This window comes from Gymnoscopelus microlampas (assembly GCF_963454915.1).
Source record: "Gymnoscopelus microlampas genome assembly, chromosome: 16".
Taxonomy (NCBI): domain Eukaryota; kingdom Metazoa; phylum Chordata; class Actinopteri; order Myctophiformes; family Myctophidae; genus Gymnoscopelus; species Gymnoscopelus microlampas.
Genome location: NC_139953.1, coordinates 23764290 through 23778901, shown reverse-complemented (window position 1 = coordinate 23778901; position 14612 = coordinate 23764290). Strand labels below are relative to the sequence as shown.

General features: G+C 45.8%; 1 protein-coding gene across 2 annotated transcripts in view; it reads right to left on the bottom strand.

The window, feature by feature from the left end:
- The window catches only part of eva1aa (eva-1 homolog A, regulator of programmed cell death a), a 98507-nt gene that overhangs the window by 38514 nt on the left and 45381 nt on the right, over window positions 1-14612 (bottom strand). Inside the window, exon 1 of one of the 2 annotated variants that reach the window (XM_084081707.1) lies at window positions 3607-4012. The exons of the other annotated variant lie outside the window; for it this stretch is intronic. The gene's annotated coding sequence lies outside the window, so the exon portion shown is untranslated. Of the gene's footprint in view, window positions 1-3606; window positions 4013-14612 lie in introns of those variants that run through there. 2 annotated transcript variants of the gene reach the window in all.

Below are 14612 nucleotides of genomic sequence, written 5' to 3'. Positions count from 1 at the left end.
GGGGAATGGTTACGCGTCACTGGGAGGGAAACCTGGCCCCGACGGGATAGCGGTATACTCTATGCAGCCGTTGCGCGTGCGCACACACACAATGTCGTCACACACCCTTTTTGGGAGCCATCCACAAAGTGTTTGTCACTAGTCTGGAGTGCAGTGTTTGGCTCAACAGGCGACACCGTCCTGTTTACGAGAGCTGTGAGTGTGTTTGGCCTTTTAGGAGTTGTGTGTATTGGTCGGCTGGGTGTTTAGCTTGCGGTGGAGTGGAGCCCGAGGTAGGCTTTTCCAGAAATAAACACGTCGAATTACAGTAGGAATAGTGTGTGTATGTGTGTGTGTGTGCGCTTGCGTGTATGCGCGCGTGTGTGTGTGGTGTAAACACTGACCATGTATGGTGCCCAGCATCAGCACTTGGCCAAAGCAGAGCTTTTTAATTTGTACAGGCTGTCTGTGAGAGCGTGATGGCTGTTTTACTTGACTACACTGAAATAACTGGGCACAGCACAAGTGCCAGCTTACCATAGGGTCACCTTTGATTATGATTTATACCATGACACATTTTTGAAATATTAACAGTTTTTACTCATACATATTCCTTCACACATGGATTCTGTTTCTCCATTAAAGCCGTTTCATACGGGTAGCGAGTGACGCAGGCGTTCTCGCTTGGATCAGCGGGGATTGCGCCGCGATCATTGTTGTTTTGTCCTCCTGTGCGTATCGGTGGAAAAAAAGCTGACCACAATCCAGCTCTGCCGCCCACGGGCATGTGCATGACGCGGGTATGTGCATGACACGAGCGCGAGAATTTCACGGGACCGTGCCCACTTGCCTCTCCGCCCCTCATCTTTTCCACGCGTCCCAAATAATCGCCCGTCTGGTTTTACATGGTTCTGTATGGTTTCCTTCTACAATGTGCTAATAAACTAAACTAAACTAATAGCTAAAATAAAAATAAAAAGGTCATGAGAAGTCTTGAATGAACTAATGAATTTGGTTATAAAAAGAAAGCGCACATCAGCACTTTGAAGCTATCAATCTACAAGCTCACATCATTGCATCCATGGTAACGCTCCCTCCTACCTTAAAGGAACTCCTCAAACCACAAAAACAAACCTCCACTCGCAACCTCCGCTCTGCAAACACAGACCTTCTCCGCATCCCCATCACCGCCCTCGCTGACCACCTGAGAGCACCGCGATCTAATGATGCTTTTAACCCTTTAAGACCGGGAAAGCATCTGTCATTTTAGATTTGAACCACTTTAACCATTATTTTATACTTTGGCTATTCAAAAATCATGAACATTTGTGCAAATCTTTGAATATATATATTTTTTAAGCAAACATTTGTAACTCAAATCTTTGCTTCTGGGGGTCCCTGGAACTAAATATTTTGAGATGGGGGTCCGCGGCCAAATACATAACATTTTGGGGGTCCTTGACATGACAAAGTTTGAGAACCACTGATATTACAGCAACGTAAGTGTTTCAGAAAACTGATAGGATTTAGAAGACATTTGTAGAATCAGCCTCAGGTCTTAATGGGTTAAAAGAGGACTAAAGACCTACCTTTTTAATCTTGGAACTTTTTTGAAAAATGTTGATTAAAAATAGGGCAGGGTTTAAGTGGCTAAAGGACTTAACGTTACAGTTACTGGAATGTACCCCTGCCTGTGTCCTTGACCAAAGCCAGCGGCCATAGAGCTGCAGCTGCCCACCTCGCTGCCCCTTGCAACCAGAATGTCTTTTATACTCCATCATGCCATACAGCATCTTTTTAGCTGGAAAAATCGGCTCTTTTGGAGTGAAAAAACATATTCTTAGTTGACTGGAGTCCCCCCAGGGCTCTATACTAGGCCCCCTCCTGGTTTCAGAGATTTTCAAATCCAGAAAAGGTTGAGAGCCACTGCTCTACACAAAATATGTGAGGCGAAAATGGCTGATCTATAAGATATTTTTACTGAATGCTCGCCCAAGAATAGAGATGTTAGGGTGGCTGTTTAGGATGGGTTATGTGCAGAACACAACAACACGCCGGCTAAGCATGTTACTGGCAATAAATACACTTCACTTAACCACTTAAACCCCATATGGTTGAGCGGAGTCCCTCAGGGCTCTATACTAATGTCTTTTCATATTATTCACTCCGATGTCTCGCTTAAGCGAGACATCTCGCTCAAATAACCGGGGTTACGTTTGTAACCTATAGTTTCCTGTGAGGAAGGCTTTCTCTGAAAATAGCCGATCGACAAGCTCACAACGTGTCGCAGCGCGAAGCATTGTAAGCTTGTCGATCGGCTATTTTCAGTGAAAGCTTCTCCCCACAATACGGATGCTGGGGTTCAAGTGGTTAAATGAGATCCCGGGACAAAGTGAAAAACAATGGATGCCATGTAAGTTCTCTGAGGCCAACTTGTGACTCAGCAGCAGCAGCAGCAGTGTTGGGAGCCAGCACGGACGGCTCAGCAGTGTGGTAAAGCTCGTTAAAGAAGCCATTTGAGCCAAAGCCTCATCATCATATTTGCTGTGTAATGTTTCCCAGCGGTTAATTACAGCCTGGCTCTGACCAACACAGCATGGTGTGCTCACTGACAACCAGCCTATAGGAAGCGAGCACTGACCATCTATGGGCAGACAAACACACGCCAGCCCGAACTGATTAAGACGCACGCACACACACACACACACACACACACACACACACACACACACACACACACACACACACACACACACACACACACACATAGTGAATGAACTGAACCATCAATAATACCAGTAGAAGGGGCGTAGGCTGTTATCGGTAGACGGTTTACGCGCGCATGTGTGTGTGTGTGTGTGTGTGTGTGTGTGTGTGTGTGTGTGTGTGTGTGTGTGTGTGTGTGTGTGTGTGTGTATCTAGAACTCATGCAGTTGTTCCTAGACCATCTCTCATCTGTCGACAGGTGAAGCTGTCCCACTGTAAACCAGTCAGTCAGTCAGTTAGCGATATCAGCTCCTCTACACTTGTCCTTTTATGTTCCATAGGAATCCTGACACACACACACACACACACACACACACACACACACACACACACAGTCACGTTGATGAGTGTGTGATGCAATTCATGTCTCAGATCTCTAAGTGTGGGGGGGGGGGGGGGGGGCATTACACCCTCCCAACCACAGATACATGCTCTTAACATTCTACACACACAACAAAAGATAAGGTAATAGCCTTAAGCCATGGGAAAACAAGCACAACACACACACACACACACACAATCACACACACACACACACACACACACACACACACACACACACACACACACACACACACACACACACACACACACACACACACACACACACACACACACACACACACACACACACACACACACACACACACACACACCCCAGGACCACCATAATGATGCCGACAAGTCTCAAACAACCCGAAAGTGCAGTGTCACAACTTTAAGCATTCTGTCAACTAGAGAGAGAGAGAGAGAGAGAGAGAGAGAGAGAGAGAGAGAGAGAGAGAGTGACAGAGAGACTGAGAGGATAACAGCATGTTCTTGGAGAGAAGAGAAGAGAAGAGAAGAGAGTTTGACACTTACACACACATGACTCGGGTGGGAAATCCTCTGGGGTCCAGGCAATAACTTTATCTCTGTTTGTGTGTATACATGTGGTAATATGTGCGTGTGTGTGTGTGTGTGTGTGTGTGTGTGTGTGTGTGTGTGTGTGTGTGTGTGTGTGTGTGTGTGTGTTGTGTATGCTTGAGTCGGTCTGTCCGCGCTCCCCTCCCCTCCAGGAGAGCTGGTCATAAAAAAACACGCGCTCACGTGAATAGTTCCACCACGGGTCTGTCGCCAACAAGGGAGGGAGAGAGAGAGCGAGAGAGAGAGAGAGACAGCAAAGCCCCCAAAAACGGAAAGATGGAAAAGATAAAAAAAAGAAGAAAAACTGTAGCCCCTTTAAGAAGGTACGCTTCCTTCTGCGGCGAGTCCTCCTTTGAAGCCCGACAGGGAGATAAAGTTTTTATTCTGTCCTCTGTTCCTGTTCGCTGTTCTCCGGGAGAGAATAGAGTGGGAGAGTGAGCCCTCCTTCCTCCTCTCTCCTCTTTTCACTTTTCCCTTTAACTTCCTTCCTGCTCTCTCAGTGGAGAGAGAGAGAGAGAGAGAGAGAGAGAGAGAGAGAGAGAGAGAGAGAGAGAGAGAGAGAGAGAGAGAGAGAGAGAGAGAGAGAGAGAGAAAGTTAAAGCCAGGGCTTTGGAGGACTGGAATGTGACAGCAGGAGAGAGACAGAGAGGAGGAGGAGGGGGGGGGCAGAGAAAGAGAGAATGAGGTAGTGATTGAGGGAGGGGGTGAGTGAGTGAGTGAGTGAGTGAGTGAGTGAGTGAGTGAGTGAGTGAGTGAGTGAATGAGAGAGAGAGAGAAAGAGAAGCAGAGCATGCATGCAGTGTCCACCTACACAGCTCACTACTGTGTGAGTGAAAGAGAAAGACAGGCAGAGAGAGGGAGAGAAATAGAGGGAGGGAGGGAGCGAGCGAGCAAGAAAGAAGGTGGAAGGGGGGCTCTGTGTGTATGTACATGTGTGTGTGAGTGAGTGAGCAAAAGAGTAAGAGAGAGAGAGAGAGAGGCAGGGAGACAGACAGAGAGGGAGGGAGACAAACAGACAGAGAGAGACAGACAGAGGGCACCCAAGTTAGAAAGCAAGAGAGCGATAGAAAAACAACAAGGCAGCGTGTGGAGACAGGAAATGACCTGAGAGTTTCATTCAGCTTCAGATTGGTGTGGAATCTGGTGTGTTGGACTGTCCTGGGAATTCTTACTCTCTCTCTCTCTCTCTGCCCACCAACCACCTCAACCATCCCTCCCCCAACTGCCTCTCTCTCTTTCTCACTCTCGCTCTCTCTCTCTCTGTCTCTCTTCTCTCTCTCTCTCTTCTCTCTCTCTCTCTCTCTCGCTCTCACTCTCTCGCTCCCTCTCTCCTCCACCACAAGAGGAAAGCTGAAACCGGCCACAGACTGGAAAGCATTAGCCTCCCCGAACGATACCAAAACGAAAACAAGGCTGATTCACAACGTAACCGGGCCAAGTTTTCTCGTGACACAAACCCAAATAGTCAGAAGCTTTGAGTGTGAATGTACACATAACACAAGTCAGGATGTCACATAAGAGCCGACGAGGTTGGCACAGCATCGCGGGCCCGTGCGGGGTAGGGGGGGGGGGGGGTTATTTGATTATTTCGCAGTTTCCATGTTAACAAAAGACGCGGCTTTGCTGATGGGAAAACAAGTGAAGGGAAAACCGCAGAACAGGGAGAAATGTTTGTGTGTGTCTGTATCTGGGTGCCTGTGTGTGTACATTACCGTACGTTTATGTGTGGTATGAATATATACAACCGGTGTGTACAGTACAGTATATACCGCATATATAAATATACTCAGTATGTTTGTGTGTGTATGTGTATATTGTCGATGTCGGGCAGAAACTTGTTACTGCACGAATCTCCATATTACATCTTTATGTTCTGAAAGTTTTGAAAGTGGCCATGTCTGTCTGTGGGATTTCTAAATATTTAACCAATTAAAAGTATTAACAAGAGATTGTAACTAAATAATTACCACGTTGGATCCAACCTGTAATGCAGGTTCTTTATTTTATTCTATTAAAGGTAACGGTTTTGGACATACAAGGTTCCCCCGGACAGCAAAGATATACATGCAGGATGAATGTGCGTGTGCACTGTGCATGTGTCTACAGAATGTGTAAACATGTAATTAATCAATCAATCAACTTTATTGTCTCAACGCAGATACAGGTAAAAGTGAGGTGAAACTATTTTATTTATACGCCTTCGCGTAAAAAAAAGTGTTGTATGCCTTTTAATTTCTAAAGTGTCTCTAGAAGAGTGGTTCTTAAAGTGGGGTCTGGGGACCCCCAGCGGTACTTGAGGGGCTTCTAGGGAGTCCCCAGCAAAATAACTTTACGATACGATATTACTTTATTATCAGCTTTCACCGAAATATGTTGTTTAATCCTATCAACAAGTTTCCTAGGGCATGGTGGGCATCACTTCCTGTCGATTTGATCAGGTATCAGGGATCAAATCGACAGGAAGTGATGCCCACCATCCCCTAGGAAACTTGTGGATATAAAATAGCCGATGGCTATTTTCAAAGAAATCTTGTTGTGGGGGTTCTAGGCACAACATATTTTCAGATTGGGTCCCGCGGCTAAATACATATCAATTTGGGGGTCCTTGACATGAAAACGTTTGAGAAGCCACTGCTCTGGAAGGCACTGCCAGTGTAGACGCTGAGGAACAGGCAGCGGCGTAGGCTGATGACACAGTGACAGAAGAGGCTTTGACCGGGGGCAGCAGAGCGACAGAGCCCCCTGACAACACCGCAGAGAGGCCTCTGTCCTGTTCCCATAGAAACCATGCGTGGTTAAAGCCCCCCCCCCCACCTTCCCTCCACCATCTCTGTAATGAAAGTGTGACAAGGCTCAGGTATAGGATTAAGTCAGTGGTTGTCAAACTTTTTAATTACCAAGGACCCCCATAACTCTGAGTGTTCAAATGGGTTACAGACCTGTAAGCGTCCATTTGGAACCCCCTCCACGAACCCCTGAGGGTCCCTGGACCCCACTTTCAGAATCATTGGATTAAGTCATCAGTGTGTGTCAGCAAGGCAGACATAGGACATAATTTCTTCATTAACCACTTTCAAGACGACGTCTCCACAGAGACACTCACACTCACACACACACACACACACGTGCACACACGCACACGCACACACACACACACACACACACACACACACACACACACACACAGTATATGTTGTTCCCTTCAGCTGATATTCTACGGATCACAAGAGTGATTCTTATTATTTGTTATTTATGACGTTGGAGACCAAGAAATTGAACTGTACTGTATACTACAGTTGCACCCAGATGTCAGGGTTGATGACAGCATGCCATCAGCTAAAATTGCCTACAATGTCTTACATTTAAATGTACCATGTGTGGATTGATGCACGCACGCTCCCACCCACCCACCCACCCACCCACACACACCCACCCACACACCCACCCACCCACACACACCCACCCACACACACACACCCACCCACCCACCCACACACACCCACACACACCCACACACACACACACACACACACACACACACACACACACACACACACACACACACACACACACACACACACACACACACACACACACACCAAGTTGTAAGAATGAATGTTTTTGCATTGGCAACAACAGTTGAAAGAGACTATTTGTGCCGCTGGTGGCTAGAGGGTTTAGTTTAGTTGCATCTGGATGCCCCATGTATCTTTACTAAGCCCCCTCCCACCCCCTCTCGCTCAATGTCAATATCACTCTCCCTCTCTTTTCTCTGAAACACAGACCACTCCGTTGTAGTTGTTGTTTCCCCTGGCCATGTTTACCATGCAGCCTGTAGATAGAGAGATCAAAGTGTCTGGCTGGCACAAAAAGTCTGCTTTCCCTTGTCCCCTCCTCTTCTCTTATGTTCATACTGTATTAGTGCACTTCAAAGACCTGGTTTGCTGTGACTGTAACCAGTGGTGGAAAGTAACTAAGCATATTTACTCAAGTACTGTACACATTTTGAGGTATTTTTACTTCACTGGAGCAATTTTCAGTACTTTCACTTCTACTCCATTACATCTCAGAGGCAAATATTGCACTTTTACTCCACAACAATTATTAGAGTTAGTAATTAGTTAGTTACTAATTACTTTGTAGATTTTGATTATACATACAAAACATAGATTGACCATTTCAGCCCTGCATACATTTCAGCCATTTGAAAATAGCCGATCTACAAGCTCACTTTACACTTCTTCTTACAGTGTCGCTTGCCGAGAATAAAAGATTTTCAACAAGGTTTTACTGGATAACGTGCTGACAACGCGTCCCTCCGATAACACTTTGTCTTATTGTATACCGAGTCTGACTGCAAGTCACTTATTGACCATGAAGTGCAGCCAGTCAGACACTCTCATCAAGATAAACCATTTATTGCAGTGATATTGCATTGTATTTGGCGGTATGGCTCTGCTCCCTTGGTACAGAATAAGCTGCGCAAGAATGACACAGAGTCTAAAGAGTTATTACATTGACATGATGATAGACATAATTCGACATAGGGCAGAACCTACAGTAAATATATTAAGATGATTAGAAGAACATGGCAGCATACATATGAACCCGCATTGAATGATGTGATGACATATTGAAGACTTAAACGCTACTACATTAGGAGGCTAGGGAGGTAGAGGGAGTTTGATGGCATGGCAAGAAAACAATGACATGATGGAGAGAGAGAGAGAGAGAGAGAGAGAGAGAGAGAGAGAGAGAGAGAGAGAGAGAGAGAGAGATAGAGAGATAGAGACTAAATTAATGAAAGAGAGCATTGAAAATATTCTCTTGGAGATGACGAGATTAGCACTGATGTGCATAAACAACAATTGGCTAAACTTCATTACACTGGAACAGCAATGTTTATGGTTCACCGACCACACACAGAAAGAAAGAGCCAGATCAGGGTGATCTGGAGAGAGAGAGGGAACGGCGGGGGCAAAGAGAATAGAGAGAGTGAGCGGGAGAGAGAGAGTGAAAGAGGGAGAAAGAGATGGAGGGAAAGAGAGAGAGAAAAAGAGAGGGAGAGTGAGGTCAAGGACAGATAGGAGGCCAGAGAAACCGCCAAAATAACAGATTACAACACAGTCGATCCAGTAATCTGCTTTGATTTGAAAAACATTTAAATCCGATTTGACTTCTCAAAGAAGTTCCCTCTGGACCAGCTATCACACACACTGCTTATTAAACTTGATTTATAGGCTATTTATGGTGTACTTTAGCCTGTGTGTACTGTATAAGCGTGCGTGTGTGTGTGTGTGTGTGTGTGTGTGTGTGTGTGTATGTGTGTGTGTGTGTGTGTGTGTGTGTGTGTGTGTGTGTGTGTGTGTGTGTGTGTGTGTGTGTGTGTGTGTGTGTGTGTGTGTGTGTGTGTGTGTGAGCGTGACAGAGGAGGAAATTGGATAAATCAAAGTATACACGGATACATGAAACCAGAAAAGGGTGGCCGCAGAACGCATATCTCCGCCAGGCTGGGTTGCTTAGCCAAATGTTTCAATGAATTGAATACACAGGACCCCAATGAAAACCCAATGATAGTGCTTTCTTGGGTTATCTTTTTAGCATTCATTTGTATGGAACTGTACTGTACCTCTGTTGTTTTTTTGCAAACTGTTAATATAGTATTGAATCAATCAATCAAAAGCTGTGTAGTGGGTTGCAGCCATCGGGGGGAAATAGCATTTCTACGACATACTGTACACTACAAGAGGCCAAAACATAAACCGGCCTGGTATAGCGCCACCATAAGTCCGATTTTAAAAAAAATGCGGTAGAGTATTTTCTTTGGCCTACTGTCTGCCTGGCAGAGATCAAAGAGATTTTTGTATTTTTTACTGGTATGCTTTAGTTGTATGAAAGACAGGAACGTCAGAAATGGCGTGCACAATGCACATCAACATATTTATGAGAGCTTGTGTGTGTATATATACAGTACATGTACGTTGGCACTTGTGCACACTTGGCCTGCGTGACAGTACTGTACATGTGTATATGGCCCCTGACTAGCAGCCAGACAGCGCATACCAGATAATGTGAGAATGAATGGGGTGTGTGCGCAGGGGGTAGACATCAGCTGACAAAACATGCTGAACAAGCAGTATCTACCACCCCCCCCACGCACACACACACACACACACACTACACAAATGCAGGTACGCACGTACGCACAGACGCATGCGTGTACACACTCACTCAAGCATGCACATACACACGCACACAAGAATGCACACGCACGCACGCACGCACGCACGCGCGCGCACAGACACACACACACACACACACACACACACACACACACACACACACACACACACACACACACACACACACACACACACACACACACACACACACACACACACACACACACACACACGCACACAAAATCCCTAGCCTGGCATCAACAAATCACCATGGCAATGCTTCCTCCATATGCCAAATCCTCCTCTTGTTTGTCCTGTGTGTGTCCTGTGTGTGTGTGACTGGTGGATGGTGGATGGTGGTAACAGGGCATCTTGGGTGAAGTTGAGAAACTGGTGCCTGAAGGCTTCTAGTCACTTTCTGTTTGATGCAGTAATGACTTTCAGATGCTGTTCACTTCACTGGGTCTTCTTTGTGACTTTGAAACAAAATGACCTGAAGCCATTGTGTCTCCACTTGCCAGTCTGCCTGTGTGTGTGTGTGTGTGTGTGTGTGTGTGTGTGTGTGTGTGTGTGTGTGTGTGTGTGTGTGTGTGTGTGTGTGTGTGTGTGTGTGTGTGTGTGTGTGTGTGTGTGTTTTAGTCAAAAAGGACCTGAGTTACAACTGCATACTTACAATCTTATCAATGAGGTGTTATCATTGAGGTGTTCATGTTATCATTGAGGTGTTATCATTGAGGTGTTCATGTTATCATTGAGGTGTTATCATTGAGGTGTTATCATTGAGGTGTTCATGTTATCATTGAGGTGTTCATGTTATCATTGAGGTGTTCATGTTATCATTGAGGTGTTATCATCGAGGTGTTCATGTTATCATTGAGGTCAATCGGACATTACCCGGACTTAACTCAAGGGTTCTGCCAGCATTAAGTCTGTTGCATGTCCGATCCTACAGAGTGGGAATGTTGCGTTCATACATACAGCCCCTCCATTTAAAGTCTGGAAAACCATTCCATTATACAGTGTATGTCTGAAAGTGACTATTGAGGTGCTATCATTAAGGTGCTTCGGTGTGGTGGTAAGGGACCTGGATATTGGATAGGGGGAGCATGGCCCAAAAAAAGATCGAGAACCACTGATTACTAGTAGGGTTTAAGTGATTAGTAAAGGCAGGACAATAAACATGCAGTGACAGCATGTTCAATTAAATAGTATCACAGCCAGATATTGATTTCTGTTCTGTGATTCTTTTCAGGGAGACCCAACACAAGACCTCGACCCAAAGGTTAGCCCCCCTCCTTCCCTCTCTCTCTCTCTCTCTCTCGGTCTCTCAGACCCCATGTTGGCCCAGTAAGTGCTGCAATTAATCCATTTCCTCCTCAGTAATTAGAGCTGTTCATTAGGCTTTCCCTGAACCTTTCATCCTCCTAGGAGACGGCCCCCGGTTCAAAAGGCGCTCTGTGGCAGACAGGCCTGTTCTCTGGCCCTGAACACGACACCGCAGGGAGAGAGGGACAGAGAGGGACAGAGAGGGAGAGAAAGAGAGAGAGAGGGAGAAGGGGGGAGAATAGGTACTTCAAATCTTGATTAAGACTGATGTTTAAATACCTGAGGGGACGAAACGCACTGTGTTCTGTAGTGTAGAGGAAAGCCTGTGGGGACAGAACAGACAGACAGAGAGACAGAGAGAGAGAGAGAGAGAGAGAGAGAGAGAGAGAGAGAGAGAGAGAGAGAGAGAGAGAGAGAGAGAGAGAGAGATGGACGGACGGACGGGGCCTCGGGGAGATGATTTGATCAGCATAGATAAATCCTATTTTGTCCAACTTTGATGAAAGTCACACACACACACACACACACACACACACACACACACACACACACACACACACACACACACACACACACACACACACACACACACACACACACACACACACACACACACACACACACACACACACACACAGGAAGCCCTCAGGCAGCTGGCCAGGCAGAGGAAGGATGTGAGCAGATAAAGTGAGGGGTCCCCTGGGGGCTGTCAGACAGACCTGGTGGGCACTGGGTAGCATCTTCTACAATACTATTCTGTTACAGTATAAATTAATATGGCCTCACATACAGTGGTATGGTATAGAGGACAAAAATAAGCACACTTTTTAACCACTTGAGCGCTATTTCACACTTTATCATAAAACGTGCGATAATAGTGATGTTGTGAGCTTGTAGATCTGCTATTCTTGCTATTTTTTAATATTGTTGAAAACCATTGACATGTTTTGCAATTGTTTTGTATTTTTTCTTTTTTTAACTGTCACTTATGCCAAAAATAGGGAAGCCAGGTCGAAAGTAGTTGAAATATTTGTATTTGGGTCTGTTTTGCTTTAAACCATTAAAGCATCTGTGTCATTTTAGCGTTGGCTATTCAAAAATAGCAGCTATACAAGCTCACAGCGCGTCACTTCGAGCCACGCTACAAGCTTGTACATCTGAACATTTTTGAAAAATCTTGAAAGTGTGAGAACTACTGATTTTGAAGGCATTTGTAGAATCGGCCTCAGGTCTTAATGGGTTAAAAGACAGAACAGCAGAGATACAGTAAAGTGAGAGCAGAGAGCGGGGGAAGCCCCTCAACACATGTCTCCAGTGGGAATTCAACTGGGGCGGGGAGTGGGCGTTGAGATGATGTGCTCCATGCACAATCCACTCACCTGCAGCAGCAACCTTTCCATGTCAAGGACCCCAAAATGTAAGTATTGGGCCGCGAACCCCCCCCCCCCCCCCCCCCATCTGAAAATATTTTGTGCACAAAATCTTTTTTTTATTCAAGATTCTTTCGAAAATAGCTTACAAGTTTATATATGCTTGTAGATCGGCTAGTTTCAAATAGCCGATATATCTAGTTTTTTTTTTAATACTTAAAGTTTGACACTATTAATTATTTTGCTGAGGACCCACTGGAACCCCCCTGAAGGACCCCTGAGCGGTCCCCAGACCCCACTTTGAGAATCACTGACCTACACAGACATGCAACGGCAGGCAGAAGTGTTGGAATTCCATCTAGCTTCAAATGGAATACAACGTAAACTTCATATAAGGTGAAGAGCAGAGCATTACAAGGGGATCTTCAAAGGGACCATATTGGAACAGAGCTTGTGTAAAAAAAGAAAGAAAAGAAGAAAAAAGAAGAAATAAAGAATGAGTCCCCCTCCGGCAGACTCATTCATCAATCTCCAACACTTCCTCTCAGTGGAACTATTTCAAAGTTGTAGTCACTATATACATCTGCAGGGCAGAACTGGCTGCATCCAGTGTTTCGTCAAGCTGGGATTGTTGGAGCTCAGATGCCTTTCTTTAAATTCACCGCTGGCTCGGACTATGAGAGCCACTTTAAAAGCACGATGTCTCTCACAAACAAACACGCCGTGGGCCGTTCCACCAGTGGGGAGGGGATGGAAATGAGGCCTGACGGCGTGTGTGTGTGTGTGCGTGTGTGTGTGTGTGTGTGTGTGTGTGTGTGTGTGTGTGTTGTTGGGGAGACTTGATGGTAGGTTCCAGGCCATTTGAAGCACTGTTATTGCTCAGAACTGCATCCACCACGCGTCGCTCACCACACACACACACACACACACACACACACACACACACACCCCCCCACACCCCCCCACCCCCCGTGGGGCCTGTGAGGAACAAGGCCCGAGCTCAGAGGAGGGTTGACGGCTCTGTAAATCACAAGCGATTTCGTCCATTGCGTCCCAACGCTACAAATCAAAACAGGAACTCACACACGTGGTATTGCACTGAGGAATTGGGAGGAGGGGGGAGGGGGTTTGCAGGGAAACAAAATGCATAAACCCGTTAGGAGCGGAAATCATGCCCAGACAGACACCCCACCCAACCAACACAAATGGGGTCAAACACACACACACACACACACACACACACGCGCGCGCGCGCGCACACACGCTGAACCGCCAATGAAAGAGGATCCCCCAAAATTACCACTCTTGTCGGAGCCTGGAGCAGCCACTGACTTCATGTCTACAAAGGCTAGACTGATTTACTCACGTTCAACTCCTGTCATCTCCCACCGCTAAGACCCCCTTCCCCCACCTCCGCAGAACCCACCATCGCTCATCTGTGCCCACCCCCCTTCCTTATTCCAACACAAAGCAACACACTCTCCCCGTCTGTACAACACTACACATAACTACCTACCCCCTCACTTCCCTTTACACCTGGGCCCTTCTGCATATCATCGCTGTCAAGTGGAGACCTTGTATGTTCAAATCTGTTCATTTTCAGGAAATGGGGGGAAAAATTTACCTCTGCTGCAATGCATCCAATGCAGTTATTATTTAGTTTTCTACAAGCTCTTCTTAATATTTTTCATTGGTTCAAATATTTATAAAACCCACAGACAGATTTATGTTGGTATAAAATAGAGCAGGGATCTTCAACGTTTTTCAGGTTTGTTTTTCCCGTTAGATGGGAGAGAGACGACGCAGTACATACATATGTTGTATAAAATTGTGCTGCATAAGCTTTTTCGTTTGTTTTTTGAGAAAGCCATCCATGTAGGATCCATCCATCCAAGAGGTTTTCAAAGCTATCTCACCATGTTTGGCTGATTGTCTCATCAATGTATGTTGAGCTTGAGAGATTTGAGACCAGCTTGGAAGGATTCCACAGTTTTTTATTTTAAGTGACTATAGGTTTTCTCCAAGTGATGCTGCAGCTATGATGGCTTCATAGATTTGTTTCAAAGCACTCTGCTAATCATGT